Source organism: Hyla sarda, unplaced genomic scaffold (assembly GCF_029499605.1).
Source record: "Hyla sarda isolate aHylSar1 unplaced genomic scaffold, aHylSar1.hap1 scaffold_153, whole genome shotgun sequence".
NCBI classification, from domain to species: Eukaryota; Metazoa; Chordata; class Amphibia; order Anura; family Hylidae; genus Hyla; species Hyla sarda.
The window spans coordinates 259,329-286,330 of record NW_026608165.1 but is presented as its reverse complement, the minus strand read 5'-3'; the positions used below and the strand labels follow the sequence as shown (position 1 = coordinate 286,330).

General features: G+C 46.0%; 12 non-coding genes across 12 annotated transcripts; all 12 read right to left on the bottom strand.

The window, feature by feature from the left end:
• Positions 1-1,331: 1,331 nt before the first annotated feature.
• On the bottom strand, positions 1,332-1,522 carry LOC130309473 (U2 spliceosomal RNA). The gene has a single exon (XR_008858138.1). It is a non-coding gene; the product is annotated as a U2 spliceosomal RNA (small nuclear RNA).
• Positions 1,523-3,615: 2,093 nt separating this feature from the next.
• Positions 3,616-3,806, bottom strand: LOC130309571 (U2 spliceosomal RNA). Its single transcript, XR_008858233.1, has one exon. It is a non-coding gene; the product is annotated as a U2 spliceosomal RNA (small nuclear RNA).
• A 2,103-nt stretch (positions 3,807-5,909) lies between these two features.
• On the bottom strand, positions 5,910-6,100 carry LOC130309472 (U2 spliceosomal RNA). Its single transcript, XR_008858137.1, has one exon. It is a non-coding gene; the product is annotated as a U2 spliceosomal RNA (small nuclear RNA).
• A 2,088-nt stretch (positions 6,101-8,188) lies between these two features.
• LOC130309470 (U2 spliceosomal RNA) lies at positions 8,189-8,379 on the bottom strand. Its single transcript, XR_008858136.1, has one exon. It is a non-coding gene; the product is annotated as a U2 spliceosomal RNA (small nuclear RNA).
• A 2,098-nt stretch (positions 8,380-10,477) lies between these two features.
• LOC130309469 (U2 spliceosomal RNA) lies at positions 10,478-10,668 on the bottom strand. The gene has a single exon (XR_008858135.1). It is a non-coding gene; the product is annotated as a U2 spliceosomal RNA (small nuclear RNA).
• Positions 10,669-12,755: 2,087 nt separating this feature from the next.
• On the bottom strand, positions 12,756-12,946 carry LOC130309468 (U2 spliceosomal RNA). The gene has a single exon (XR_008858134.1). It is a non-coding gene; the product is annotated as a U2 spliceosomal RNA (small nuclear RNA).
• A 2,096-nt stretch (positions 12,947-15,042) lies between these two features.
• LOC130309467 (U2 spliceosomal RNA) lies at positions 15,043-15,233 on the bottom strand. The gene has a single exon (XR_008858133.1). It is a non-coding gene; the product is annotated as a U2 spliceosomal RNA (small nuclear RNA).
• Positions 15,234-17,319: 2,086 nt separating this feature from the next.
• Positions 17,320-17,510, bottom strand: LOC130309466 (U2 spliceosomal RNA). Its single transcript, XR_008858132.1, has one exon. It is a non-coding gene; the product is annotated as a U2 spliceosomal RNA (small nuclear RNA).
• A 2,085-nt stretch (positions 17,511-19,595) lies between these two features.
• On the bottom strand, positions 19,596-19,786 carry LOC130309465 (U2 spliceosomal RNA). The gene has a single exon (XR_008858130.1). It is a non-coding gene; the product is annotated as a U2 spliceosomal RNA (small nuclear RNA).
• A 2,081-nt stretch (positions 19,787-21,867) lies between these two features.
• Positions 21,868-22,058, bottom strand: LOC130309564 (U2 spliceosomal RNA). Its single transcript, XR_008858226.1, has one exon. It is a non-coding gene; the product is annotated as a U2 spliceosomal RNA (small nuclear RNA).
• Positions 22,059-24,151: 2,093 nt separating this feature from the next.
• Positions 24,152-24,342, bottom strand: LOC130309464 (U2 spliceosomal RNA). Its single transcript, XR_008858129.1, has one exon. It is a non-coding gene; the product is annotated as a U2 spliceosomal RNA (small nuclear RNA).
• Positions 24,343-26,426: 2,084 nt separating this feature from the next.
• LOC130309462 (U2 spliceosomal RNA) lies at positions 26,427-26,617 on the bottom strand. The gene has a single exon (XR_008858127.1). It is a non-coding gene; the product is annotated as a U2 spliceosomal RNA (small nuclear RNA).
• Between the last annotated feature and the right edge of the window lie 385 nt (positions 26,618-27,002).

The following is a 27,002-nucleotide window of genomic DNA, read 5'->3' as shown; positions in this document are numbered from 1 at the left end:
AGTGGTATTGAGTGACATCACAGCACAGTGCTAAGGCTCCTGGGCCTGGACACAGCAGCGGCTGCAATATCTCAACGGAGAATACGTTTATATATATGTGTGTGTGTGCGCGTATATATATATATATATATATATATATATATATATATATATATATTTCTCCGCCGAAATCACTTTTAAACCCATTTCCACCTTTTTTTCCTTTCTCTTCCTCTTACTTTTTTTTCACGTTTTTTTACGTTTTTCTCCTTTTCGCCTCTTTTCTGGGCGTATTATTCTTCTTTTTCTTCTTTTTTTTCGTCTAATGCATACCCCATCAGTGCAGCAATGCTTATTCAATACCGCCAGCAGATGGAGACACTGGGGGATAATTTTCTAAGGATTTATACTGATTTTTCCTGTCTGAATTTGTCGCACAGAAAGTTGCAGGCCAAATATGTGTGACATTTCTGCGACTTTAGCTTCTAGAGCATTTTTACAACATTATACATAGGTGCTGAATACATAAAAAGCGACTGTTCAGCGACAGACAAGTCGCATCGGCTGAAAGTAGGCCAGAATGTCAGTCCATGTTGGAGCAGGTTTAGATACAGTCTAAAGTATAGATCTCAAAGTCTGTGCACAGAATTTAGCAAGTGCCTCGCACCTTCTGATGCATCAGGTAGGTGCAAAATAGCATAGCCTAACCCTCTGTACTTTGGTCTATATTGATGCGGGACATAGACAGCCAGCTGATGACCAATCCATTAGTGCAATGGATGGCTGGAAGCATTTGTCTTTGCCTTTGCAATACCACAGAAGCAATGCATGGTCAATGTACAGCAATGACACACCTGTGTGAACAGCCAGGAGACCCCCCCCCCCCCCCATGTTATGTTACATAGTTACATAGTTAGTACGGTCGAAAAAAGACATATGTCCATCAAGTTCAACCAGGGAATTAAGGGGTAGGGGTGTGGCGCGATATTGGGGAAGGGATGAGATTTTATATTTCTTCATAAGCATTAATCTTATTTTGTCAATTAGGAACATTCAGCACCCACCCGCTATCAAGGCAGCTGCCTATCATGTCATGCCCTACCTGCACAGGTGTGCTGGCTACTCAAATGATCCAATTAAGGAGGCCATTTAGTCAGCAGCAGCAGAAGTCCTGTGCCTGGACGCTCCAACAGCGGCCAGACACAAGCAGAAGCAGAAGCAGCAGAAGCAGCAGCAGCACCACCTTTTGTTTTTTGGCTGCAGCAGCAGCAAGGCCCACAGGGCTGGCTAGCTGGCTAGCCAGCAAGCAGGTAGCAATGAAAGTAGGAATCTTTCTTTTTAACCCTGTAAGGGGGTGGTGCACTGTACCCGAAGATACTGCCATATCGGGTCAATGCATAGGGCGACGGAAGCAAGCTTCGAAATCGGCCCCCGTTCTCAAAAATCCATTTAATATATGGTCCCCAGATAGGGGACGTATCAGATATTAAACTGATAAGAACAGATACTACACTTGATCTTAGCCAAAAGGCCGAGAAGCGATAACCGTGAAAGGGGCGGGCCCAACAAGGTGCCCTTCATGGGCACTATCACTGCTTGCTGTCAGGGAGGCTGCCAGACAATTTTCCATGCACACTCTGGGCTGGGGGGCAGTCAACCACCAGTACACACAGCAGAACCTAAACCCATACCATTATTGCTAAGCAGCAAGACAGGGGCCCATTGCACTCCCACGGGGCCTTTTTAAATGCAATCCATAACCCGGATTTGCCAGGAACCCTTCTTACTCCTCCTACTTGCATGTGACACTGGGCTTAGGATCTGCATAGGAAACACACACACAAGCACACACCTACCTTTGTTGCCTGCAGATGCCTCCTTGGCTGTCCCCAAACGGTATCAAACCAACACCCACGGGAAGCTGTAAGCATAGAGGACATGCCTGCACCCCATTGGACTTACCTGTGTGGGTTAAATCCGGGTTATTTGACAACCTATGGCGGTGATGGTTCTGCTCAGGCAGAGCAGTGCTGATGCTCCTCATAAAGCTGTCGCTGCTGTGAAGGTTCTAGGTGACATCACAAATCCCTATGGTTACATACACAACAAAGCTGGGTTGTTGTTGTTTACACTCTGCAAGGCCTGTGGAAGTGAGTGACATCATAGCACTGTAGTTCTGAGGGTTCTAGATGGATGCAACAATCTCCTGTTGCTTCTATGAAGGCCATAATAGACGACATCACCAAACAGCTCCATAGTCACATACACAGCAAAGGAGAGATGTTGTTTACACCTAGTGATGTCAGTGGTATTGAGTGACATCACAGCACAGTGCTAAGGCTCCTGGGCCTGGACACAGCAGCGGCTGCAATATCTCAACGGAGAATACGTTTATATATATGTGTGTGTGTGCGCGTATATATATATATATATATATATATATATATATATATATATATATATTTCTCCGCCGAAATCACTTTTAAACCCATTTCCACCTTTTTTTCCCTTCTCTTCCTCTTACTTTTTTTTCACGTTTTTTTACGTTTTTCTCCTTTTCGCCTCTTTTCTGGGCGTATTATTCTTCTTTTTCTTCTTTTTTTTCGTCTAATGCATACCCCATCAGTGCAGCAATGCTTATTCAATACCGCCAGCAGATGGAGACACTGGGGGATAATTTTCTAAGGATTTATACTGATTTTTCCTGTCTGAATTTGTCGCACAGAAAGTTGCAGGCCAAATATGTGTGACATTTCTGCGACTTTAGCTTCTAGAGCATTTTTACAACATTATACATAGGTGCTGAATACATAAAAAGCGACTGTTCAGCGACAGACAAGTCGCATCGGCTGAAAGTAGGCCAGAATGTCAGTCCATGTTGGAGCAGGTTTAGATACAGTCTAAAGTATAGATCTCAAAGTCTGTGCACAGAATTTAGCAAGGGCCTCGCACCTTCTGATGCATCAGGTAGGTGCACAATAGCATAGCCTAACCCTCTGTACTTTGGTCTATATTGATGCGGGACATAGACAGCCAGCTGATGACCAATCCATTAGTGCAATGGATGGCTGGAAGCATTTGTCTTTGCCTTTGCAATACCACAGAAGCAATGCATGGTCAATGTACAGCAATGACACACCTGTGTGAACAGCCAGGAGACCCCCCCCCCCCCCATGTTATGTTACATAGTTACATAGTTAGTACGGTCGAAAAAAGACATATGTCCATCAAGTTCAACCAGGGAATTAAGGGGTAGGGGTGTGGCGCGATATTGGGGAAGGGATGAGATTTTATATTTCTTCATAAGCATTAATCTTATTTTGTCAATTAGGAACATTCAGCACCCACCCGCTATCAAGGCAGCTGCCTATCATGTCATGCCCTACCTGCACAGGTGTGCTGGCTACTCAAATGATCCAATTAAGGAGGCCATTTAGTCAGCAGCAGCAGAAGTCCTGTGCCTGGACGCTCCAACAGCGGCCAGACACAAGCAGAAGCAGAAGCAGCAGAAGCAGCAGCAGCACCACCTTTTGTTTTTTGGCTGCAGCAGCAGCAAGGCCCACAGGGCTGGCTAGCTGGCTAGCCAGCAAGCAGGTAGCAATGAAAGTAGGAATCTTTCTTTTTAACCCTGTAAGGGGGTGGGGCACTGTACCCGAAGATACTGCCATATCGGGTCAATGCATAGGGCGACGGAAGCAAGCTTCGAAATCGGCCCCCGTTCTCAAAAATCCATTTAATATATGGTCCCCAGATAGGGGACGTATCAGATATTAAACTGATAAGAACAGATACTACACTTGATCTTAGCCAAAAGGCCGAGAAGCGATAACCGTGAAAGGGGCGGGCCCAACAAGGTGCCCTTCATGGGCACTATCACTGCTTGCTGTCAGGGAGGCTGCCAGACAATTTTCCATGCACACTCTGGGCTGGGGGGCAGTCAACCACCAGTACACACAGCAGAACCTAAACCCATACCATTATTGCTAAGCAGCAAGACAGGGGCCCATTGCACTCCCACGGGGCCTTTTTAAATGCAATCCATAACCCGGATTTGCCAGGAACCCTTCTTACTCCTCCTACTTGCATGTGACACTGGGCTTAGGATCTGCATAGGAAACACACACACAAGCACACACCTACCTTTGTTGCCTGCAGATGCCTCCTTGGCTGTCCCCAAACGGTATCAAACCAACACCCACGGGAAGCTGTAAGCATAGAGGACATGCCTGCACCCCATTGGACTTACCTGTGTGGGTTAAATCCGGGTTATTTGACAACCTATGGCGGTGATGGTTCTGCTCAGGCAGAGCAGTGCTGATGCTCCTCATAAAGCTGTCGCTGCTGTGAAGGTTCTAGGTGACATCACAAATCCCTATGGTTACATACACAACAAAGCTGGGTTGTTGTTGTTTACACTCTGCAAGGCCTGTGGAAGTGAGTGACATCATAGCACTGTAGTTCTGAGGGTTCTAGATGGATGCAACAATCTCCTGTTGCTTCTATGAAGGCCATAATAGACGACATCACCAAACAGCTCCATAGTCACATACACAGCAAAGGAGAGATGTTGTTTACACCTAGTGATGTCAGTGGTATTGAGTGACATCACAGCACAGTGCTAAGGCTCCTGGGCCTGGACACAGCAGCGGCTGCAATATCTCAACGGAGAATACGTTTATATATATGTGTGTGTGTGCGCGTATATATATATATATATATATATATATATATATATATATATATATATATATATTTCTCCGCCGAAATCACTTTTAAACCCATTTCCACCTTTTTTTCCCTTCTCTTCCTCTTACTTTTTTTTCACGTTTTTTTACGTTTTTCTCCTTTTCGCCTCTTTTCTGGGCGTATTATTCTTCTTTTTCTTCTTTTTTTTCGTCTAATGCATACCCCATCAGTGCAGCAATGCTTATTCAATACCGCCAGCAGATGGAGACACTGGGGGATAATTTTCTAAGGATTTATACTGATTTTTCCTGTCTGAATTTGTCGCACAGAAAGTTGCAGGCCAAATATGTGTGACATTTCTGCGACTTTAGCTTCTAGAGCATTTTTACAACATTATACATAGGTGCTGAATACATAAAAAGCGACTGTTCAGCGACAGACAAGTCGCATCGGCTGAAAGTAGGCCAGAATGTCAGTCCATGTTGGAGCAGGTTTAGATACAGTCTAAAGTATAGATCTCAAAGTCTGTGCACAGAATTTAGCAAGGGCCTCGCACCTTCTGATGCATCAGGTAGGTGCACAATAGCATAGCCTAACCCTCTGTACTTTGGTCTATATTGATGCGGGACATAGACAGCCAGCTGATGACCAATCCATTAGTGCAATGGATGGCTGGAAGCATTTGTCTTCGCCTTTGCAATACCACAGAAGCAATGCATGGTCAATGTACAGCAATGACACACCTGTGTGAACAGCCAGGAGACCCCCCCCCCCCCCCATGTTATGTTACATAGTTACATAGTTAGTACGGTCGAAAAAAGACATATGTCCATCAAGTTCAACCAGGGAATTAAGGGGTAGGGGTGTGGCGCGATATTGGGGAAGGGATGAGATTTTATATTTCTTCATAAGCATTAATCTTATTTTGTCAATTAGGAACATTCAGCACCCACCCGCTATCAAGGCAGCTGCCTATCATGTCATGCCCTACCTGCACAGGTGTGCTGGCTACTCAAATGATCCAATTAAGGAGGCCATTTAGTCAGCAGCAGCAGAAGTCCTGTGCCTGGACGCTCCAACAGCGGCCAGACACAAGCAGAAGCAGAAGCAGAAGCAGAAGCAGCAGCAGCACCACCTTTTGTTTTTTGGCTGCAGCAGCAGCAAGGCCCACAGGGCTGGCTAGCTGGCTAGCCAGCAAGCAGGTAGCAATGAAAGTAGGAATCTTTCTTTTTAACCCTGTAAGGGGGTGGTGCACTGTACCCGAAGATACTGCCATATCGGGTCAATGCATAGGGCGACGGAAGCAAGCTTCGAAATCGGCCCCCGTTCTCAAAAATCCATTTAATATATGGTCCCCAGATAGGGGACGTATCAGATATTAAACTGATAAGAACAGATACTACACTTGATCTTAGCCAAAAGGCCGAGAAGCGATAACCGTGAAAGGGGCGGGCCCAACAAGGTGCCCTTCATGGGCACTATCACTGCTTGCTGTCAGGGAGGCTGCCAGACAATTTTCCATGCACACTCTGGGCTGGGGGGCAGTCAACCACCAGTACACACAGCAGAACCTAAACCCATACCATTATTGCTAAGCAGCAAGACAGGGGCCCATTGCACCCCACGGGGCCTTTTTAAATGCAATCCATAACCCGGATTTGCCAGGAACCCTTCTTACTCCTCCTACTTGCATGTGACACTGGGCTTAGGATCTGCATAGGAAACACACACACAAGCACACACCTACCTTTGTTGCCTGCAGATGCCTCCTTGGCTGTCCCCAAACGGTATCAAACCAACACCCACGGGAAGCTGTAAGCATAGAGGACATGCCTGCACCCCATTGGACTTACCTGTGTGGGTTAAATCCGGGTTATTTGACAACCTATGGCGGTGATGGTTCTGCTCAGGCAGAGCAGTGCTGATGCTCCTCATAAAGCTGTCGCTGCTGTGAAGGTTCTAGGTGACATCACAAATCCCTATGGTTACATACACAACAAAGCTGGGTTGTTGTTGTTTACACTCTGCAAGGCCTGTGGAAGTGAGTGACATCATAGCACTGTAGTTCTGAGGGTTCTAGATGGATGCAACAATCTCCTGTTGCTTCTATGAAGGCCATAATAGACGACATCACCAAACAGCTCCATAGTCACATACACAGCAAAGGAGAGATGTTGTTTACACCTAGTGATGTCAGTGGTATTGAGTGACATCACAGCACAGTGCTAAGGCTCCTGGGCCTGGACACAGCAGCGGCTGCAATATCTCAACGGAGAATACGTTTATATATATGTGTGTGTGTGCGCGTATATATATATATATATATATATATATATATATATATATATATTTCTCCGCCGAAATCACTTTTAAACCCATTTCCACCTTTTTTTCCCTTCTCTTCCTCTTACTTTTTTTTCACGTTTTTTTACGTTTTTCTCCTTTTCGCCTCTTTTCTGGGCGTATTATTCTTCTTTTTCTTCTTTTTTTTCGTCTAATGCATACCCCATCAGTGCAGCAATGCTTATTCAATACCGCCAGCAGATGGAGACACTGGGGGATAATTTTCTAAGGATTTATACTGATTTTTCCTGTCTGAATTTGTCGCACAGAAAGTTGCAGGCCAAATATGTGTGACATTTCTGCGACTTTAGCTTCTAGAGCATTTTTACAACATTATACATAGGTGCTGAATACATAAAAAGCGACTGTTCAGCGACAGACAAGTCGCATCGGCTGAAAGTAGGCCAGAATGTCAGTCCATGTTGGAGCAGGTTTAGATACAGTCTAAAGTATAGATCTCAAAGTCTGTGCACAGAATTTAGCAAGGGCCTCGCACCTTCTGATGCATCAGGTAGGTGCACAATAGCATAGCCTAACCCTCTGTACTTTGGTCTATATTGATGCGGGACATAGACAGCCAGCTGATGACCAATCCATTAGTGCAATGGATGGCTGGAAGCATTTGTCTTTGCCTTTGCAATACCACAGAAGCAATGCATGGTCAATGTACAGCAATGACACACCTGTGTGAACAGCCAGGAGACCCCCCCCCCCCCCATGTTATGTTACATAGTTACATAGTTAGTACGGTCGAAAAAAGACATATGTCCATCAAGTTCAACCAGGGAATTAAGGGGTAGGGGTGTGGCGCGATATTGGGGAAGGGATGAGATTTTATATTTCTTCATAAGCATTAATCTTATTTTGTCAATTAGGAACATTCAGCACCCACCCGCTATCAAGGCAGCTGCCTATCATGTCATGCCCTACCTGCACAGGTGTGCTGGCTACTCAAATGATCCAATTAAGGAGGCCATTTAGTCAGCAGCAGCAGAAGTCCTGTGCCTGGACGCTCCAACAGCGGCCAGACACAAGCAGAAGCAGAAGCAGCAGAAGCAGCAGCAGCACCACCTTTTGTTTTTTGGCTGCAGCAGCAGCAAGGCCCACAGGGCTGGCTAGCTGGCTAGCCAGCAAGCAGGTAGCAATGAAAGTAGGAATCTTTCTTTTTAACCCTGTAAGGGGGTGGTGCACTGTACCCGAAGATACTGCCATATCGGGTCAATGCATAGGGCGACGGAAGCAAGCTTCGAAATCGGCCCCCGTTCTCAAAAATCCATTTAATATATGGTCCCCAGATAGGGGACGTATCAGATATTAAACTGATAAGAACAGATACTACACTTGATCTTAGCCAAAAGGCCGAGAAGCGATAACCGTGAAAGGGGCGGGCCCAACAAGGTGCCCTTCATGGGCACTATCACTGCTTGCTGTCAGGGAGGCTGCCAGACAATTTTCCATGCACACTCTGGGCTGGGGGGCAGTCAACCACCAGTACACACAGCAGAACCTAAACCCATACCATTATTGCTAAGCAGCAAGACAGGGGCCCATTGCACTCCCACGGGGCCTTTTTAAATGCAATCCATAACCCGGATTTGCCAGGAACCCTTCTTACTCCTCCTACTTGCATGTGACACTGGGCTTAGGATCTGCATAGGAAACACACACACAAGCACACACCTACCTTTGTTGCCTGCAGATGCCTCCTTGGCTGTCCCCAAACGGTATCAAACCAACACCCACGGGAAGCTGTAAGCATAGAGGACATGCCTGCACCCCATTGGACTTACCTGTGTGGGTTAAATCCGGGTTATTTGACAACCTATGGCGGTGATGGTTCTGCTCAGGCAGAGCAGTGCTGATGCTCCTCATAAAGCTGTCGCTGCTGTGAAGGTTCTAGGTGACATCACAATCCCTATGGTTACATACACAACAAAGCTGGGTTGTTGTTGTTTACACTCTGCAAGGCCTGTGGAAGTGAGTGACATCATAGCACTGTAGTTCTGAGGGTTCTAGATGGATGCAACAATCTCCTGTTGCTTCTATGAAGGCCATAATAGACGACATCACCAAACAGCTCCATAGTCACATACACAGCAAAGGAGAGATGTTGTTTACACCTAGTGATGTCAGTGGTATTGAGTGACATCACAGCACAGTGCTAAGGCTCCTGGGCCTGGACACAGCAGCGGCTGCAATATCTCAACGGAGAATACGTTTATATATATGTGTGTGTGTGCGCGTATATATATATATATATATATATATATATATATATATATATATATATATATTTCTCCGCCGAAATCACTTTTAAACCCATTTCCACCTTTTTTTCCCTTCTCTTCCTCTTACTTTTTTTTCACGTTTTTTTACGTTTTTCTCCTTTTCGCCTCTTTTCTGGGCGTATTATTCTTCTTTTTCTTCTTTTTTTTCGTCTAATGCATACCCCATCAGTGCAGCAATGCTTATTCAATACCGCCAGCAGATGGAGACACTGGGGGATAATTTTCTAAGGATTTATACTGATTTTTCCTGTCTGAATTTGTCGCACAGAAAGTTGCAGGCCAAATATGTGTGACATTTCTGCGACTTTAGCTTCTAGAGCATTTTTACAACATTATACATAGGTGCTGAATACATAAAAAGCGACTGTTCAGCGACAGACAAGTCGCATCGGCTGAAAGTAGGCCAGAATGTCAGTCCATGTTGGAGCAGGTTTAGATACAGTCTAAAGTATAGATCTCAAAGTCTGTGCACAGAATTTAGCAAGGGCCTCGCACCTTCTGATGCATCAGGTAGGTGCACAATAGCATAGCCTAACCCTCTGTACTTTGGTCTATATTGATGCGGGACATAGACAGCCAGCTGATGACCAATCCATTAGTGCAATGGATGGCTGGAAGCATTTGTCTTTGCCTTTGCAATACCACAGAAGCAATGCATGGTCAATGTACAGCAATGACACACCTGTGTGAACAGCCAGGAGACCCCCCCCCCCCCCCCATGTTATGTTACATAGTTACATAGTTAGTACGGTCGAAAAAAGACATATGTCCATCAAGTTCAACCAGGGAATTAAGGGGTAGGGGTGTGGCGCGATATTGGGGAAGGGATGAGATTTTATATTTCTTCATAAGCATTAATCTTATTTTGTCAATTAGGAACATTCAGCACCCACCCGCTATCAAGGCAGCTGCCTATCATGTCATGCCCTACCTGCACAGGTGTGCTGGCTACTCAAATGATCCAATTAAGGAGGCCATTTAGTCAGCAGCAGCAGAAGTCCTGTGCCTGGACGCTCCAACAGCGGCCAGACACAAGCAGAAGCAGAAGCAGCAGAAGCAGCAGCAGCACCACCTTTTGTTTTTTGGCTGCAGCAGCAGCAAGGCCCACAGGGCTGGCTAGCTGGCTAGCCAGCAAGCAGGTAGCAATGAAAGTAGGAATCTTTCTTTTTAACCCTGTAAGGGGGTGGTGCACTGTACCCGAAGATACTGCCATATCGGGTCAATGCATAGGGCGACGGAAGCAAGCTTCGAAATCGGCCCCCGTTCTCAAAAATCCATTTAATATATGGTCCCCAGATAGGGGACGTATCAGATATTAAACTGATAAGAACAGATACTACACTTGATCTTAGCCAAAAGGCCGAGAAGCGATAACCGTGAAAGGGGCGGGCCCAACAAGGTGCCCTTCATGGGCACTATCACTGCTTGCTGTCAGGGAGGCTGCCAGACAATTTTCCATGCACACTCTGGGCTGGGGGGCAGTCAACCACCAGCACACACAGCAGAACCTAAACCCATACCATTATTGCTAAGCAGCAAGACAGGGGCCCATTGCACTCCCACGGGGCCTTTTTAAATGCAATCCATAACCCGGATTTGCCAGGAACCCTTCTTACTCCTCCTACTTGCATGTGACACTGGGCTTAGGATCTGCATAGGAAACACACACACAAGCACACACCTACCTTTGTTGCCTGCAGATGCCTCCTTGGCTGTCCCCAAACGGTATCAAACCAACACCCACGGGAAGCTGTAAGCATAGAGGACATGCCTGCACCCCATTGGACTTACCTGTGTGGGTTAAATCCGGGTTATTTGACAACCTATGGCGGTGATGGTTCTGCTCAGGCAGAGCAGTGCTGATGCTCCTCATAAAGCTGTCGCTGCTGTGAAGGTTCTAGGTGACATCACAAATCCCTATGGTTACATACACAACAAAGCTGGGTTGTTGTTGTTTACACTCTGCAAGGCCTGTGGAAGTGAGTGACATCATAGCACTGTAGTTCTGAGGGTTCTAGATGGATGCAACAATCTCCTGTTGCTTCTATGAAGGCCATAATAGACGACATCACCAAACAGCTCCATAGTCACATACACAGCAAAGGAGAGATGTTGTTTACACCTAGTGATGTCAGTGGTATTGAGTGACATCACAGCACAGTGCTAAGGCTCCTGGGCCTGGACACAGCAGCGGCTGCAATATCTCAACGGAGAATACGTTTATATATATGTGTGTGTGTGCGCGTATATATATATATATATATATATATATATATATATATATTTCTCCGCCGAAATCACTTTTAAACCCATTTCCACCTTTTTTTCCCTTCTCTTCCTCTTACTTTTTTTTCACGTTTTTTTACGTTTTTCTCCTTTTCGCCTCTTTTCTGGGCGTATTATTCTTCTTTTTCTTCTTTTTTTTCGTCTAATGCATACCCCATCAGTGCAGCAATGCTTATTCAATACCGCCAGCAGATGGAGACACTGGGGGATAATTTTCTAAGGATTTATACTGATTTTTCCTGTCTGAATTTGTCGCACAGAAAGTTGCAGGCCAAATATGTGTGACATTTCTGCGACTTTAGCTTCTAGAGCATTTTTACAACATTATACATAGGTGCTGAATACATAAAAAGCGACTGTTCAGCGACAGACAAGTCGCATCGGCTGAAAGTAGGCCAGAATGTCAGTCCATGTTGGAGCAGGTTTAGATACAGTCTAAAGTATAGATCTCAAAGTCTGTGCACAGAATTTAGCAAGGGCCTCGCACCTTCTGATGCATCAGGTAGGTGCACAATAGCATAGCCTAACCCTCTGTACTTTGGTCTATATTGATGCGGGACATAGACAGCCAGCTGATGACCAATCCATTAGTGCAATGGATGGCTGGAAGCATTTGTCTTTGCCTTTGCAATACCACAGAAGCAATGCATGGTCAATGTACAGCAATGACACACCTGTGTGAACAGCCAGGAGACCCCCCCCCCCCCCCCATGTTATGTTACATAGTTACATAGTTAGTACGGTCGAAAAAAGACATATGTCCATCAAGTTCAACCAGGGAATTAAGGGGTAGGGGTGTGGCGCGATATTGGGGAAGGGATGAGATTTTATATTTCTTCATAAGCATTAATCTTATTTTGTCAATTAGGAACATTCAGCACCCACCCGCTATCAAGGCAGCTGCCTATCATGTCATGCCCTACCTGCACAGGTGTGCTGGCTACTCAAATGATCCAATTAAGGAGGCCATTTAGTCAGCAGCAGCAGAAGTCCTGTGCCTGGACGCTCCAACAGCGGCCAGACACAAGCAGAAGCAGAAGCAGCAGAAGCAGCAGCAGCACCACCTTTTGTTTTTTGGCTGCAGCAGCAGCAAGGCCCACAGGGCTGGCTAGCTGGCTAGCCAGCAAGCAGGTAGCAATGAAAGTAGGAATCTTTCTTTTTAACCCTGTAAGGGGGTGGTGCACTGTACCCGAAGATACTGCCATATCGGGTCAATGCATAGGGCGACGGAAGCAAGCTTCGAAATCGGCCCCCGTTCTCAAAAATCCATTTAATATATGGTCCCCAGATAGGGGACGTATCAGATATTAAACTGATAAGAACAGATACTACACTTGATCTTAGCCAAAAGGCCGAGAAGCGATAACCGTGAAAGGGGCGGGCCCAACAAGGTGCCCTTCATGGGCACTATCACTGCTTGCTGTCAGGGAGGCTGCCAGACAATTTTCCATGCACACTCTGGGCTGGGGGGCAGTCAACCACCAGTACACACAGCAGAACCTAAACCCATACCATTATTGCTAAGCAGCAAGACAGGGGCCCATTGCACTCCCACGGGGCCTTTTTAAATGCAATCCATAACCCGGATTTGCCAGGAACCCTTCTTACTCCTCCTACTTGCATGTGACACTGGGCTTAGGATCTGCATAGGAAACACACACACAAGCACACACCTACCTTTGTTGCCTGCAGATGCCTCCTTGGCTGTCCCCAAACGGTATCAAACCAACACCCACGGGAAGCTGTAAGCATAGAGGACATGCCTGCACCCCATTGGACTTACCTGTGTGGGTTAAATCCGGGTTATTTGACAACCTATGGCGGTGATGGTTCTGCTCAGGCAGAGCAGTGCTGATGCTCCTCATAAAGCTGTCGCTGCTGTGAAGGTTCTAGGTGACATCACAAATCCCTATGGTTACATACACAACAAAGCTGGGTTGTTGTTGTTTACACTCTGCAAGGCCTGTGGAAGTGAGTGACATCATAGCACTGTAGTTCTGAGGGTTCTAGATGGATGCAACAATCTCCTGTTGCTTCTATGAAGGCCATAATAGACGACATCACCAAACAGCTCCATAGTCACATACACAGCAAAGGAGAGATGTTGTTTACACCTAGTGATGTCAGTGGTATTGAGTGACATCACAGCACAGTGCTAAGGCTCCTGGGCCTGGACACAGCAGCGGCTGCAATATCTCAACGGAGAATACGTTTATATATATGTGTGTGTGTGCGCGTATATATATATATATATATATATATATATATATATATATATATATATATATTTCTCCGCCGAAATCACTTTTAAACCCATTTCCACCTTTTTTTCCCTTCTCTTCCTCTTACTTTTTTTTCACGTTTTTTTACGTTTTTCTCCTTTTCGCCTCTTTTCTGGGCGTATTATTCTTCTTTTTCTTCTTTTTTTTCGTCTAATGCATACCCCATCAGTGCAGCAATGCTTATTCAATACCGCCAGCAGATGGAGACACTGGGGGATAATTTTCTAAGGATTTATACTGATTTTTCCTGTCTGAATTTGTCGCACAGAAAGTTGCAGGCCAAATATGTGTGACATTTCTGCGACTTTAGCTTCTAGAGCATTTTTACAACATTATACATAGGTGCTGAATACATAAAAAGCGACTGTTCAGCGACAGACAAGTCGCATCGGCTGAAAGTAGGCCAGAATGTCAGTCCATGTTGGAGCAGGTTTAGATACAGTCTAAAGTATAGATCTCAAAGTCTGTGCACAGAATTTAGCAAGGGCCTCGCACCTTCTGATGCATCAGGTAGGTGCACAATAGCATAGCCTAACCCTCTGTACTTTGGTCTATATTGATGCGGGACATAGACAGCCAGCTGATGACCAATCCATTAGTGCAATGGATGGCTGGAAGCATTTGTCTTTGCCTTTGCAATACCACAGAAGCAATGCATGGTCAATGTACAGCAATGACACACCTGTGTGAACAGCCAGGAGACCCCCCCCCCCCCATGTTATGTTACATAGTTACATAGTTAGTACGGTCGAAAAAAGACATATGTCCATCAAGTTCAACCAGGGAATTAAGGGGTAGGGGTGTGGCGCGATATTGGGGAAGGGATGAGATTTTATATTTCTTCATAAGCATTAATCTTATTTTGTCAATTAGGAACATTCAGCACCCACCCGCTATCAAGGCAGCTGCCTATCATGTCATGCCCTACCTGCACAGGTGTGCTGGCTACTCAAATCATCCAATTAAGGAGGCCATTTAGTCAGCAGCAGCAGAAGTCCTGTGCCTGGACGCTCCAACAGCGGCCAGACACAAGCAGAAGCAGAAGCAGCAGAAGCAGCAGCAGCACCACCTTTTGTTTTTTGGCTGCAGCAGCAGCAAGGCCCACAGGGCTGGCTAGCTGGCTAGCCAGCAAGCAGGTAGCAATGAAAGTAGGAATCTTTCTTTTTAACCCTGTAAGGGGGTGGTGCACTGTACCCGAAGATACTGCCATATCGGGTCAATGCATAGGGCGACGGAAGCAAGCTTCGAAATCGGCCCCCGTTCTCAAAAATCCATTTAATATATGGTCCCCAGATAGGGGACGTATCAGATATTAAACTGATAAGAACAGATACTACACTTGATCTTAGCCAAAAGGCCGAGAAGCGATAACCGTGAAAGGGGCGGGCCCAACAAGGTGCCCTTCATGGGCACTATCACTGCTTGCTGTCAGGGAGGCTGCCAGACAATTTTCCATGCACACTCTGGGCTGGGGGGCAGTCAACCACCAGTACACACAGCAGAACCTAAACCCATACCATTATTGCTAAGCAGCAAGACAGGGGCCAATTGCACTCCCACGGGGCCTTTTTAAATGCAATCCATAACCCGGATTTGCCAGGAACCCTTCTTACTCCTCCTACTTGCATGTGACACTGGGCTTAGGATCTGCATAGGAAACACACACACAAGCACACACCTACCTTTGTTGCCTGCAGATGCCTCCTTGGCTGTCCCCAAACGGTATCAAACCAACACCCACGGGAAGCTGTAAGCATAGAGGACATGCCTGCACCCCATTGGACTTACCTGTGTGGGTTAAATCCGGGTTATTTGACAACCTATGGCGGTGATGGTTCTGCTCAGGCAGAGCAGTGCTGATGCTCCTCATAAAGCTGTCGCTGCTGTGAAGGTTCTAGGTGACATCACAAATCCCTATGGTTACATACACAACAAAGCTGGGTTGTTGTTGTTTACACTCTGCAAGGCCTGTGGAAGTGAGTGACATCATAGCACTGTAGTTCTGAGGGTTCTAGATGGATGCAACAATCTCCTGTTGCTTCTATGAAGGCCATAATAGACGACATCACCAAACAGCTCCATAGTCACATACACAGCAAAGGAGAGATGTTGTTTACACCTAGTGATGTCAGTGGTATTGAGTGACATCACAGCACAGTGCTAAGGCTCCTGGGCCTGGACACAGCAGCGGCTGCAATATCTCAACGGAGAATACGTTTATATATATGTGTGTGTGTGCGCGTATATATATATATATATATATATATATATATATATATATATATATATATTCTCCGCCGAAATCACTTTTAAACCCATTTCCACCTTTTTTTCCCTTCTCTTCCTCTTACTTTTTTTTCACGTTTTTTTACGTTTTTCTCCTTTTCGCCTCTTTTCTGGGCGTATTATTCTTCTTTTTCTTCTTTTTTTTCGTCTAATGCATACCCCATCAGTGCAGCAATGCTTATTCAATACCGCCAGCAGATGGAGACACTGGGGGATAATTTTCTAAGGATTTATACTGATTTTTCCTGTCTGAATTTGTCGCACAGAAAGTTGCAGGCCAAATATGTGTGACATTTCTGCGACTTTAGCTTCTAGAGCATTTTTACAACATTATACATAGGTGCTGAATACATAAAAAGCGACTGTTCAGCGACAGACAAGTCGCATCGGCTGAAAGTAGGCCAGAATGTCAGTCCATGTTGGAGCAGGTTTAGATACAGTCTAAAGTATAGATCTCAAAGTCTGTGCACAGAATTTAGCAAGGGCCTCGCACCTTCTGATGCATCAGGTAGGTGCACAATAGCATAGCCTAACCCTCTGTACTTTGGTCTATATTGATGCGGGACATAGACAGCCAGCTGATGACCAATCCATTAGTGCAATGGATGGCTGGAAGCATTTGTCTTTGCCTTTGCAATACCACAGAAGCAATGCATGGTCAATGTACAGCAATGACACACCTGTGTGAACAGCCAGGAGACCCCCCCCCCCCATGTTATGTTACATAGTTACATAGTTAGTACGGTCGAAAAAAGACATATGTCCATCAAGTTCAACCAGGGAATTAAGGGGTAGGGGTGTGGCGCGATATTGGGGAAGGGATGAGATTTTATATTTCTTCATAAGCATTAATCTTATTTTGTCAATTAGGAACATTCAGCACCCACCCGCTATCAAGGCAGCTGCCTATCATGTCATGCCCTACCTGCACAGGTGTGCTGGCTACTCAAATGATCCAATTAAGGAGGCCATTTAGTCAGCAGCAGCAGAAGTCCTGTGCCTGGACGCTCCAACAGCGGCCAGACACAAGCAGAAGCAGCAGAAGCAGCAGCAGCACCACCTTTTGTTTTTTGGCTGCAGCAGCAGCAAGGCCCACAGGGCTGGCTAGCTGGCTAGCCAGCAAGCAGGTAGCAATGAAAGTAGGAATCTTTCTTTTTAACCCTGTAAGGGGGTGGTGCACTGTACCCGAAGATACTGCCATATCGGGTCAATGCATAGGGCGACGGAAGCAAGCTTCGAAATCGGCCCCCGTTCTCAAAAATCCATTTAATATATGGTCCCCAGATAGGGGACGTATCAGATATTAAACTGATAAGAACAGATACTACACTTGATCTTAGCCAAAAGGCCGAGAAGCGATAACCGTGAAAGGGGCGGGCCCAACAAGGTGCCCTTCATGGGCACTATCACTGCTTGCTGTCAGGGAGGCTGCCAGACAATTTTCCATGCACACTCTGGGCTGGGGGGCAGTCAACCACCAGTACACACAGCAGAACCTAAACCCATACCATTATTGCTAAGCAGCAAGACAGGGGCCCATTGCACTCCCACGGGGCCTTTTTAAATGCAATCCATAACCCGGATTTGCCAGGAACCCTTCTTACTCCTCCTACTTGCATGTGACACTGGGCTTAGGATCTGCATAGGAAACACACACACAAGCACACACCTACCTTTGTTGCCTGCAGATGCCTCCTTGGCTGTCCCCAAACGGTATCAAACCAACACCCACGGGAAGCTGTAAGCATAGAGGACATGCCTGCACCCCATTGGACTTACCTGTGTGGGTTAAATCCGGGTTATTTGACAACCTATGGTGGTGATGGTTCTGCTCAGGCAGAGCAGTGCTGATGCTCCTCATAAAGCTGTCGCTGCTGTGAAGGTTCTAGGTGACATCACAAATCCCTATGGTTACATACACAACAAAGCTGGGTTGTTGTTGTTTACACTCTGCAAGGCCTGTGGAAGTGAGTGACATCATAGCACTGTAGTTCTGAGGGTTCTAGATGGATGCAACAATCTCCTGTTGCTTCTATGAAGGCCATAATAGACGACATCACCAAACAGCTCCATAGTCACATACACAGCAAAGGAGAGATGTTGTTTACACCTAGTGATGTCAGTGGTATTGAGTGACATCACAGCACAGTGCTAAGGCTCCTGGGCCTGGACACAGCAGCGGCTGCAATATCTCAACGGAGAATACGTTTATATATATGTGTGTGTGTGCGCGTATATATATATATATATATATATATATATATATATATATTTCTCCACCGAAATCACTTTTAAACCCATTTCCACCTTTTTTTCCCTTCTCTTCCTCTTACTTTTTTTTCACGTTTTTTTACGTTTTTCTCCTTTTCGCCTCTTTTCTGGGCGTATTATTCTTCTTTTTCTTCTTTTTTTTCGTCTAATGCATACCCCATCAGTGCAGCAATGCTTATTCAATACCGCCAGCAGATGGAGACACTGGGGGATAATTTTCTAAGGATTTATACTGATTTTTCCTGTCTGAATTTGTCGCACAGAAAGTTGCAGGCCAAATATGTGTGACATTTCTGCGACTTTAGCTTCTAGAGCATTTTTACAACATTATACATAGGTGCTGAATACATAAAAAGCGACTGTTCAGCGACAGACAAGTCGCATCGGCTGAAAGTAGGCCAGAATGTCAGTCCATGTTGGAGCAGGTTTAGATACAGTCTAAAGTATAGATCTCAAAGTCTGTGCACAGAATTTAGCAAGGGCCTCGCACCTTCTGATGCATCAGGTAGGTGCACAATAGCATAGCCTAACCCTCTGTACTTTGGTCTATATTGATGCGGGACATAGACAGCCAGCTGATGACCAATCCATTAGTGCAATGGATGGCTGGAAGCATTTGTCTTTGCCTTTGCAATACCACAGAAGCAATGCATGGTCAATGTACAGCAATGACACACCTGTGTGAACAGCCAGGAGACCCCCCCCCCCCCCATGTTATGTTACATAGTTACATAGTTAGTACGGTCGAAAAAAGACATATGTCCATCAAGTTCAACCAGGGAATTAAGGGGTAGGGGTGTGGCGCGATATTGGGGAAGGGATGAGATTTTATATTTCTTCATAAGCATTAATCTTATTTTGTCAATTAGGAACATTCAGCACCCACCCGCTATCAAGGCAGCTGCCTATCATGTCATGCCCTACCTGCACAGGTGTGCTGGCTACTCAAATGATCCAATTAAGGAGGCCATTTAGTCAGCAGCAGCAGAAGTCCTGTGCCTGGACGCTCCAACAGCGGCCAGACACAAGCAGAAGCAGAAGCAGCAGAAGCAGCAGCAGCACCACCTTTTGTTTTTTGGCTGCAGCAGCAGCAAGGCCCACAGGGCTGGCTAGCTGGCTAGCCAGCAAGCAGGTAGCAATGAAAGTAGGAATCTTTCTTTTTAACCCTGTAAGGGGGTGGTGCACTGTACCCGAAGATACTGCCATATCGGGTCAATGCATAGGGCGACGGAAGCAAGCTTCGAAATCGGCCCCCGTTCTCAAAAATCCATTTAATATATGGTCCCCAGATAGGGGACGTATCAGATATTAAACTGATAAGAACAGATACTACACTTGATCTTAGCCAAAAGGCCGAGAAGCGATAACCGTGAAAGGGGCGGGCCCAACAAGGTGCCCTTCATGGGCACTATCACTGCTTGCTGTCAGGGAGGCTGCCAGACAATTTTCCATGCACACTCTGGGCTGGGGGGCAGTCAACCACCAGTACACACAGCAGAACCTAAACCCATACCATTATTGCTAAGCAGCAAGACAGGGGCCCATTGCACTCCCACGGGGCCTTTTTAAATGCAATCCATAACCCGGATTTGCCAGGAACCCTTCTTACTCCTCCTACTTGCATGTGACACTGGGCTTAGGATCTGCATAGGAAACACACACACAAGCACACACCTACCTTTGTTGCCTGCAGATGCCTCCTTGGCTGTCCCCAAACGGTATCAAACCAACACCCACGGGAAGCTGTAAGCATAGAGGACATGCCTGCACCCCATTGGACTTACCTGTGTGGGTTAAATCCGGGTTATTTGACAACCTATGGCGGTGATGGTTCTGCTCAGGCAGAGCAGTGCTGATGCTCCTCATAAAGCTGTCGCTGCTGTGAAGGTTCTAGGTGACATCACAAATCCCTATGGTTACATACACAACAAAGCTGGGTTGTTGTTGTTTACACTCTGCAAGGCCTGTGGAAGTGAGTGACATCATAGCACTGTAGTTCTGAGGGTTCTAGATGGATGCAACAATCTCCTGTTGCTTCTATGAAGGCCATAATAGACGACATCACCAAACAGCTCCATAGTCACATACACAGCAAAGGAGAGATGTTGTTTACACCTAGTGATGTCAGTGGTATTGAGTGACATCACAGCACAGTGCTAAGGCTCCTGGGCCTGGACACAGCAGCGGCTGCAATATCTCAACGGAGAATACGTTTATATATATGTGTGTGTGTGCGCGTATATATATATATATATATATATATATATATATTTCTCCGCCGAAATCACTTTTAAACCCATTTCCACCTTTTTTTCCCTTCTCTTCCTCTTACTTTTTTTTCACGTTTTTTTACGTTTTTCTCCTTTTCGCCTCTTTTCTGGGCGTATTATTCTTCTTTTTCTTCTTTTTTTTCGTCTAATGCATACCCCATCAGTGCAGCAATGCTTATTCAATACCGCCAGCAGATGGAGACACTGGGGGATAATTTTCTAAGGATTTATACTGATTTTTCCTGTCTGAATTTGTCGCACAGAAAGTTGCAGGCCAAATATGTGTGACATTTCTGCGACTTTAGCTTCTAGAGCATTTTTACAACATTATACATAGGTGCTGAATACATAAAAAGCGACTGTTCAGCGACAGACAAGTCGCATCGGCTGAAAGTAGGCCAGAATGTCAGTCCATGTTGGAGCAGGTTTAGATACAGTCTAAAGTATAGATCTCAAAGTCTGTGCACAGAATTTAGCAAGGGCCTCGCACCTTCTGATGCATCAGGTAGGTGCACAATAGCATAGCCTAACCCTCTGTACTTTGGTCTATATTGATGCGGGACATAGACAGCCAGCTGATGACCAATCCATTAGTGCAATGGATGGCTGGAAGCATTTGTCTTTGCCTTTGCAATACCACAGAAGCAATGCATGGTCAATGTACAGCAATGACACACCTGTGTGAACAGCCAGGAGACCCCCCCCCCCCCCCCATGTTATGTTACATAGTTACATAGTTAGTACGGTCGAAAAAAGACATATGTCCATCAAGTTCAACCAGGGAATTAAGGGGTAGGGGTGTGGCGCGATATTGGGGAAGGGATGAGATTTTATATTTCTTCATAAGCATTAATCTTATTTTGTCAATTAGGAACATTCAGCACCCACCCGCTATCAAGGCAGCTGCCTATCATGTCATGCCCTACCTGCACAGGTGTGCTGGCTACTCAAATGATCCAATTAAGGAGGCCATTTAGTCAGCAGCAGCAGAAGTCCTGTGCCTGGACGCTCCAACAGCGGCCAGACACAAGCAGAAGCAGAAGCAGCAGAAGCAGCAGCAGCACCACCTTTTGTTTTTTGGCTGCAGCAGCAGCAAGGCCCACAGGGCTGGCTAGCTGGCTAGCCAGCAAGCAGGTAGCAATGAAAGTAGGAATCTTTCTTTTTAACCCTGTAAGGGGGTGATGCACTGTACCCGAAGATACTGCCATATCGGGTCAATGCATAGGGCGACGGAAGCAAGCTTCGAAATCGGCCCCCGTTCTCAAAAATCCATTTAATATATGGTCCCCAGATAGGGGACGTATCAGATATTAAACTGATAAGAACAGATACTACACTTGATCTTAGCCAAAAGGCCGAGAAGCGATAACCGTGAAAGGGGCGGGCCCAACAAGGTGCCCTTCATGGGCACTATCACTGCTTGCTGTCAGGGAGGCTGCCAGACAATTTTCCATGCACACTCTGGGCTGGGGGGCAGTCAACCACCAGTACACACAGCAGAACCTAAACCCATACCATTATTGCTAAGCAGCAAGACAGGGGCCCATTGCACTCCCACGGGGCCTTTTTAAATGCAATCCATAACCCGGATTTGCCAGGAACCCTTCTTACTCCTCCTACTTGCATGTGACACTGGGCTTAGGATCTGCATAGGAAACACACACACAAGCACACACCTACCTTTGTTGCCTGCAGATGCCTCCTTGGCTGTCCCCAAACGGTATCAAACCAACACCCACGGGAAGCTGTAAGCATAGAGGACATGCCTGCACCCCATTGGACTTACCTGTGTGGGTTAAATCCGGGTTATTTGACAACCTATGGTGGTGATGGTTCTGCTCAGGCAGAGCAGTGCTGATGCTCCTCATAAAGCTGTCGCTGCTGTGAAGGTTCTAGGTGACATCACAAATCCCTATGGTTACATACACAACAAAGCTGGGTTGTTGTTGTTTACACTCTGCAAGGCCTGTGGAAGTGAGTGACATCATAGCACTGTAGTTCTGAGGGTTCTAGATGGATGCAACAATCTCCTGTTGCTTCTATGAAGGCCATAATAGACGACATCACCAAACAGCTCCATAGTCACATACACAGCAAAGGAGAGATGTTGTTTACACCTAGTGATGTCAGTGGTATTGAGTGACATCACAGCACAGTGCTAAGGCTCCTGGGCCTGGACACAGCAGCGGCTGCAATATCTCAACGGAGAATACGTTTATATATATGTGTGTGTGTGCGCGTATATATATATATATATATATATATATATATATATATATATATATTTCTCCACCGAAATCACTTTTAAACCCATTTCCACCTTTTTTTCCCTTCTCTTCCTCTTACTTTTTTTTCACGTTTTTTTACGTTTTTCTCCTTTTCGCCTCTTTTCTGGGCGTATTATTCTTCTTTTTCTTCTTTTTTTTCGTCTAATGCATACCCCATCAGTGCAGCAATGCTTATTCAATACCGCCAGCAGATGGAGACACTGGGGGATAATTTTCTAAGGATTTATACTGATTTTTCCTGTCTGAATTTGTCGCACAGAAAGTTGCAGGCCAAATATGTGTGACATTTCTGCGACTTTAGCTTCTAGAGCATTTTTACAACATTATACATAGGTGCTGAATACATAAAAAGCGACTGTTCAGCGACAGACAAGTCGCATCGGCTGAAAGTAGGCCAGAATGTCAGTCCATGTTGGAGCAGGTTTAGATACAGTCTAAAGTATAGATCTCAAAGTCTGTGCACAGAATTTAGCAAGGGCCTCGCACCTTCTGATGCATCAGGTAGGTGCACAATAGCATAGCCTAACCCTCTGTACTTTGGTCTATATTGATGCGGGACATAGACAGCCAGCTGATGACCAATCCATTAGTGCAATGGATGGCTGGAAGCATTTGTCTTTGCCTTTGCAATACCACAGAAGCAATGCATGGTCAATGTACAGCAATGACACACCTGTGTGAACAGCCAGGAGACCCCCCCCCCCCCCCCATGTTATGTTACATAGTTACATAGTTAGTACGGTCGAAAAAAGACATATGTCCATCAAGTTCAACCAGGGAATTAAGGGGTAGGGGTGTGGCGCGATATTGGGGAAGGGATGAGATTTTATATTTCTTCATAAGCATTAATCTTATTTTGTCAATTAGGAACATTCAGCACCCACCCGCTATCAAGGCAGCTGCCTATCATGTCATGCCCTACCTGCACAGGTGTGCTGGCTACTCAAATGATCCAATTAAGGAGGCCATTTAGTCAGCAGCAGCAGAAGTCCTGTGCCTGGACGCTCCAACAGCGGCCAGACACAAGCAGAAGCAGAAGCAGCAGAAGCAGCAGCAGCACCACCTTTTGTTTTTTGGCTGCAGCAGCAGCAAGGCCCACAGGGCTGGCTAGCTGGCTAGCCAGCAAGCAGGTAGCAATGAAAGTAGGAATCTTTCTTTTTAACCCTGTAAGGGGGTGGTGCACTGTACCCGAAGATACTGCCATATCGGGTCAATGCATAGGGCGACGGAAGCAAGCTTCGAAATCGGCCCCCGTTCTCAAAAATCCATTTAATATATGGTCCCCAGATAGGGGACGTATCAGATATTAAACTGATAAGAACAGATACTACACTTGATCTTAGCCAAAAGGCCGAGAAGCGATAACCGTGAAAGGGGCGGGCCCAACAAGGTGCCCTTCATGGGCACTATCACTGCTTGCTGTCAGGGAGGCTGCCAGACAATTTTCCATGCACACTCTGGGCTGGGGGGCAGTCAACCACCAGTACACACAGCAGAACCTAAACCCATACCATTATTGCTAAGCAGCAAGACAGGGGCCCATTGCACTCCCACGGGGCCTTTTTAAATGCAATCCATAACCCGGATTTGCCAGGAACCCTTCTTACTCCTCCTACTTGCATGTGACACTGGGCTTAGGATCTGCATAGGAAACACACACACAAGCACACACCTACCTTTGTTGCCTGCAGATGCCTCCTTGGCTGTCCCCAAACGGTATCAAACCAACACCCACGGGAAGCTGTAAGCATAGAGGACATGCCTGCACCCCATTGGACTTACCTGTGTGGGTTAAATCCGGGTTATTTGACAACCTATGGCGGTGATGGTTCTGCTCAGGCAGAGCAGTGCTGATGCTCCTCATAAAGCTGTCGCTGCTGTGAAGGTTCTAGGTGACATCACAAATCCCTATGGTTACATACACAACAAAGCTGGGTTGTTGTTGTTTACACTCTGCAAGGCCTGTGGAAGTGAGTGACATCATAGCACTGTAGTTCTGAGGGTTCTAGATGGATGCAACAATCTCCTGTTGCTTCTATGAAGGCCATAATAGACGACATCACCAAACAGCTCCATAGTCACATACACAGCAAAGGAGAGATGTTGTTTACACCTAGTGATGTCAGTGGTATTGAGTGACATCACAGCACAGTGCTAAGGCTCCTGGGCCTGGACACAGCAGCGGCTGCAATATCTCAACGGAGAATACGTTTATATATATGTGTGTGTGTGCGCGTATATATATATATATATATATATATATATATATATATATATATTTCTCCGCCGAAATCACTTTTAAACCCATTTCCACCTTTTTTTCCCTTCTCTTCCTCTTACTTTTTTTTCAAGTTTTTTTACGTTTTTCTCCTTTTCGCCTCTTTTCTGGGCGTATTATTCTTCTTTTTCTTCTTTTTTTTCGTCTAATGCATACCCCATCAGTGCAGCAATGCTTATTCAATACCGCCAGCAGATGGAGACACTGGGGGATAATTTTCTAAGGATTTATACTGATTTTTCCTGTCTGAATTTGTCGCACAGAAAGTTGCAGGCCAAATATGTGTGACATTTCTGCGACTTTAGCTTCTAGAGCATTTTTACAACATTATACATAGGTGCTGAATACATAAAAAGCGACTGTTCAGCGACAGACAAGTCGCATCGGCTGAAAGTAGGCCAGAATGTCAGTCCATGTTGGAGCAGGTTTAGATACAGTCTAAAGTATAGATCTCAAAGTCTGTGCACAGAATTTAGCAAGGGCCTCGCACCTTCTGATGCATCAGGTAGGTGCACAATAGCATAGCCTAACCCTCTGTACTTTGGTCTATATTGATGCGGGACATAGACAGCCAGCTGATGACCAATCCATTAGTGCAATGGATGGCTGGAAGCATTTGTCTTTGCCTTTGCAATACCACAGAAGCAATGCATGGTCAATGTACAGCAATGACACACCTGTGTGAACAGCCAGGAGACCCCCCCCCCCCCCCATGTTATGTTACATAGTTACATAGTTAGTACGGTCGAAAAAAGACATATGTCCATCAAGTTCAACCAGGGAATTAAGGGGTAGGGGTGTGGCGCGATATTGGGGAAGGGATGAGATTTTATATTTCTTCATAAGCATTAATCTTATTTTGTCAATTAGGAACATTCAGCACCCACCCGCTATCAAGGCAGCTGCCTATCATGTCATGCCCTACCTGCACAGGTGTGCTGGCTACTCAAATGATCCAATTAAGGAGGCCATTTAGTCAGCAGCAGCAGAAGTCCTGTGCCTGGACGCTCCAACAGCGGCCAGACACAAGCAGAAGCAGCAGAAGCAGCAGCAGCACCACCTTTTGTTTTTTGGCTGCAGCAGCAGCAAGGCCCACAGGGCTGGCTAGCTGGCTAGCCAGCAAGCAGGTAGCAATGAAAGTAGGAATCTTTCTTTTTAACCCTGTAAGGGGGTGGTGCACTGTACCCGAAGATACTGCCATATCGGGTCAATGCATAGGGCGACGGAAGCAAGCTTCGAAATCGGCCCCCGTTCTCAAAAATCCATTTAATATATGGTCCCCAGATAGGGGACGTATCAGATATTAAACTGATAAGAACAGATACTACACTTGATCTTAGCCAAAAGGCCGAGAAGCGATAACCGTGAAAGGGGCGGGCCCAACAAGGTGCCCTTCATGGGCACTATCACTGCTTGCTGTCAGGGAGGCTGCCAGACAATTTTCCATGCACACTCTGGGCTGGGGGGCAGTCAACCACCAGTACACACAGCAGAACCTAAACCCATACCATTATTGCTAAGCAGCAAGACAGGGGCCCATTGCACTCCCACGGGGCCTTTTTAAATGCAATCCATAACCCGGATTTGCCAGGAACCCTTCTTACTCCTCCTACTTGCATGTGACACTGGGCTTAGGATCTGCATAGGAAACACACACACAAGCACACACCTACCTTTGTTGCCTGCAGATGCCTCCTTGGCTGTCCCCAAACGGTATCAAACCAACACCCACGGGAAGCTGTAAG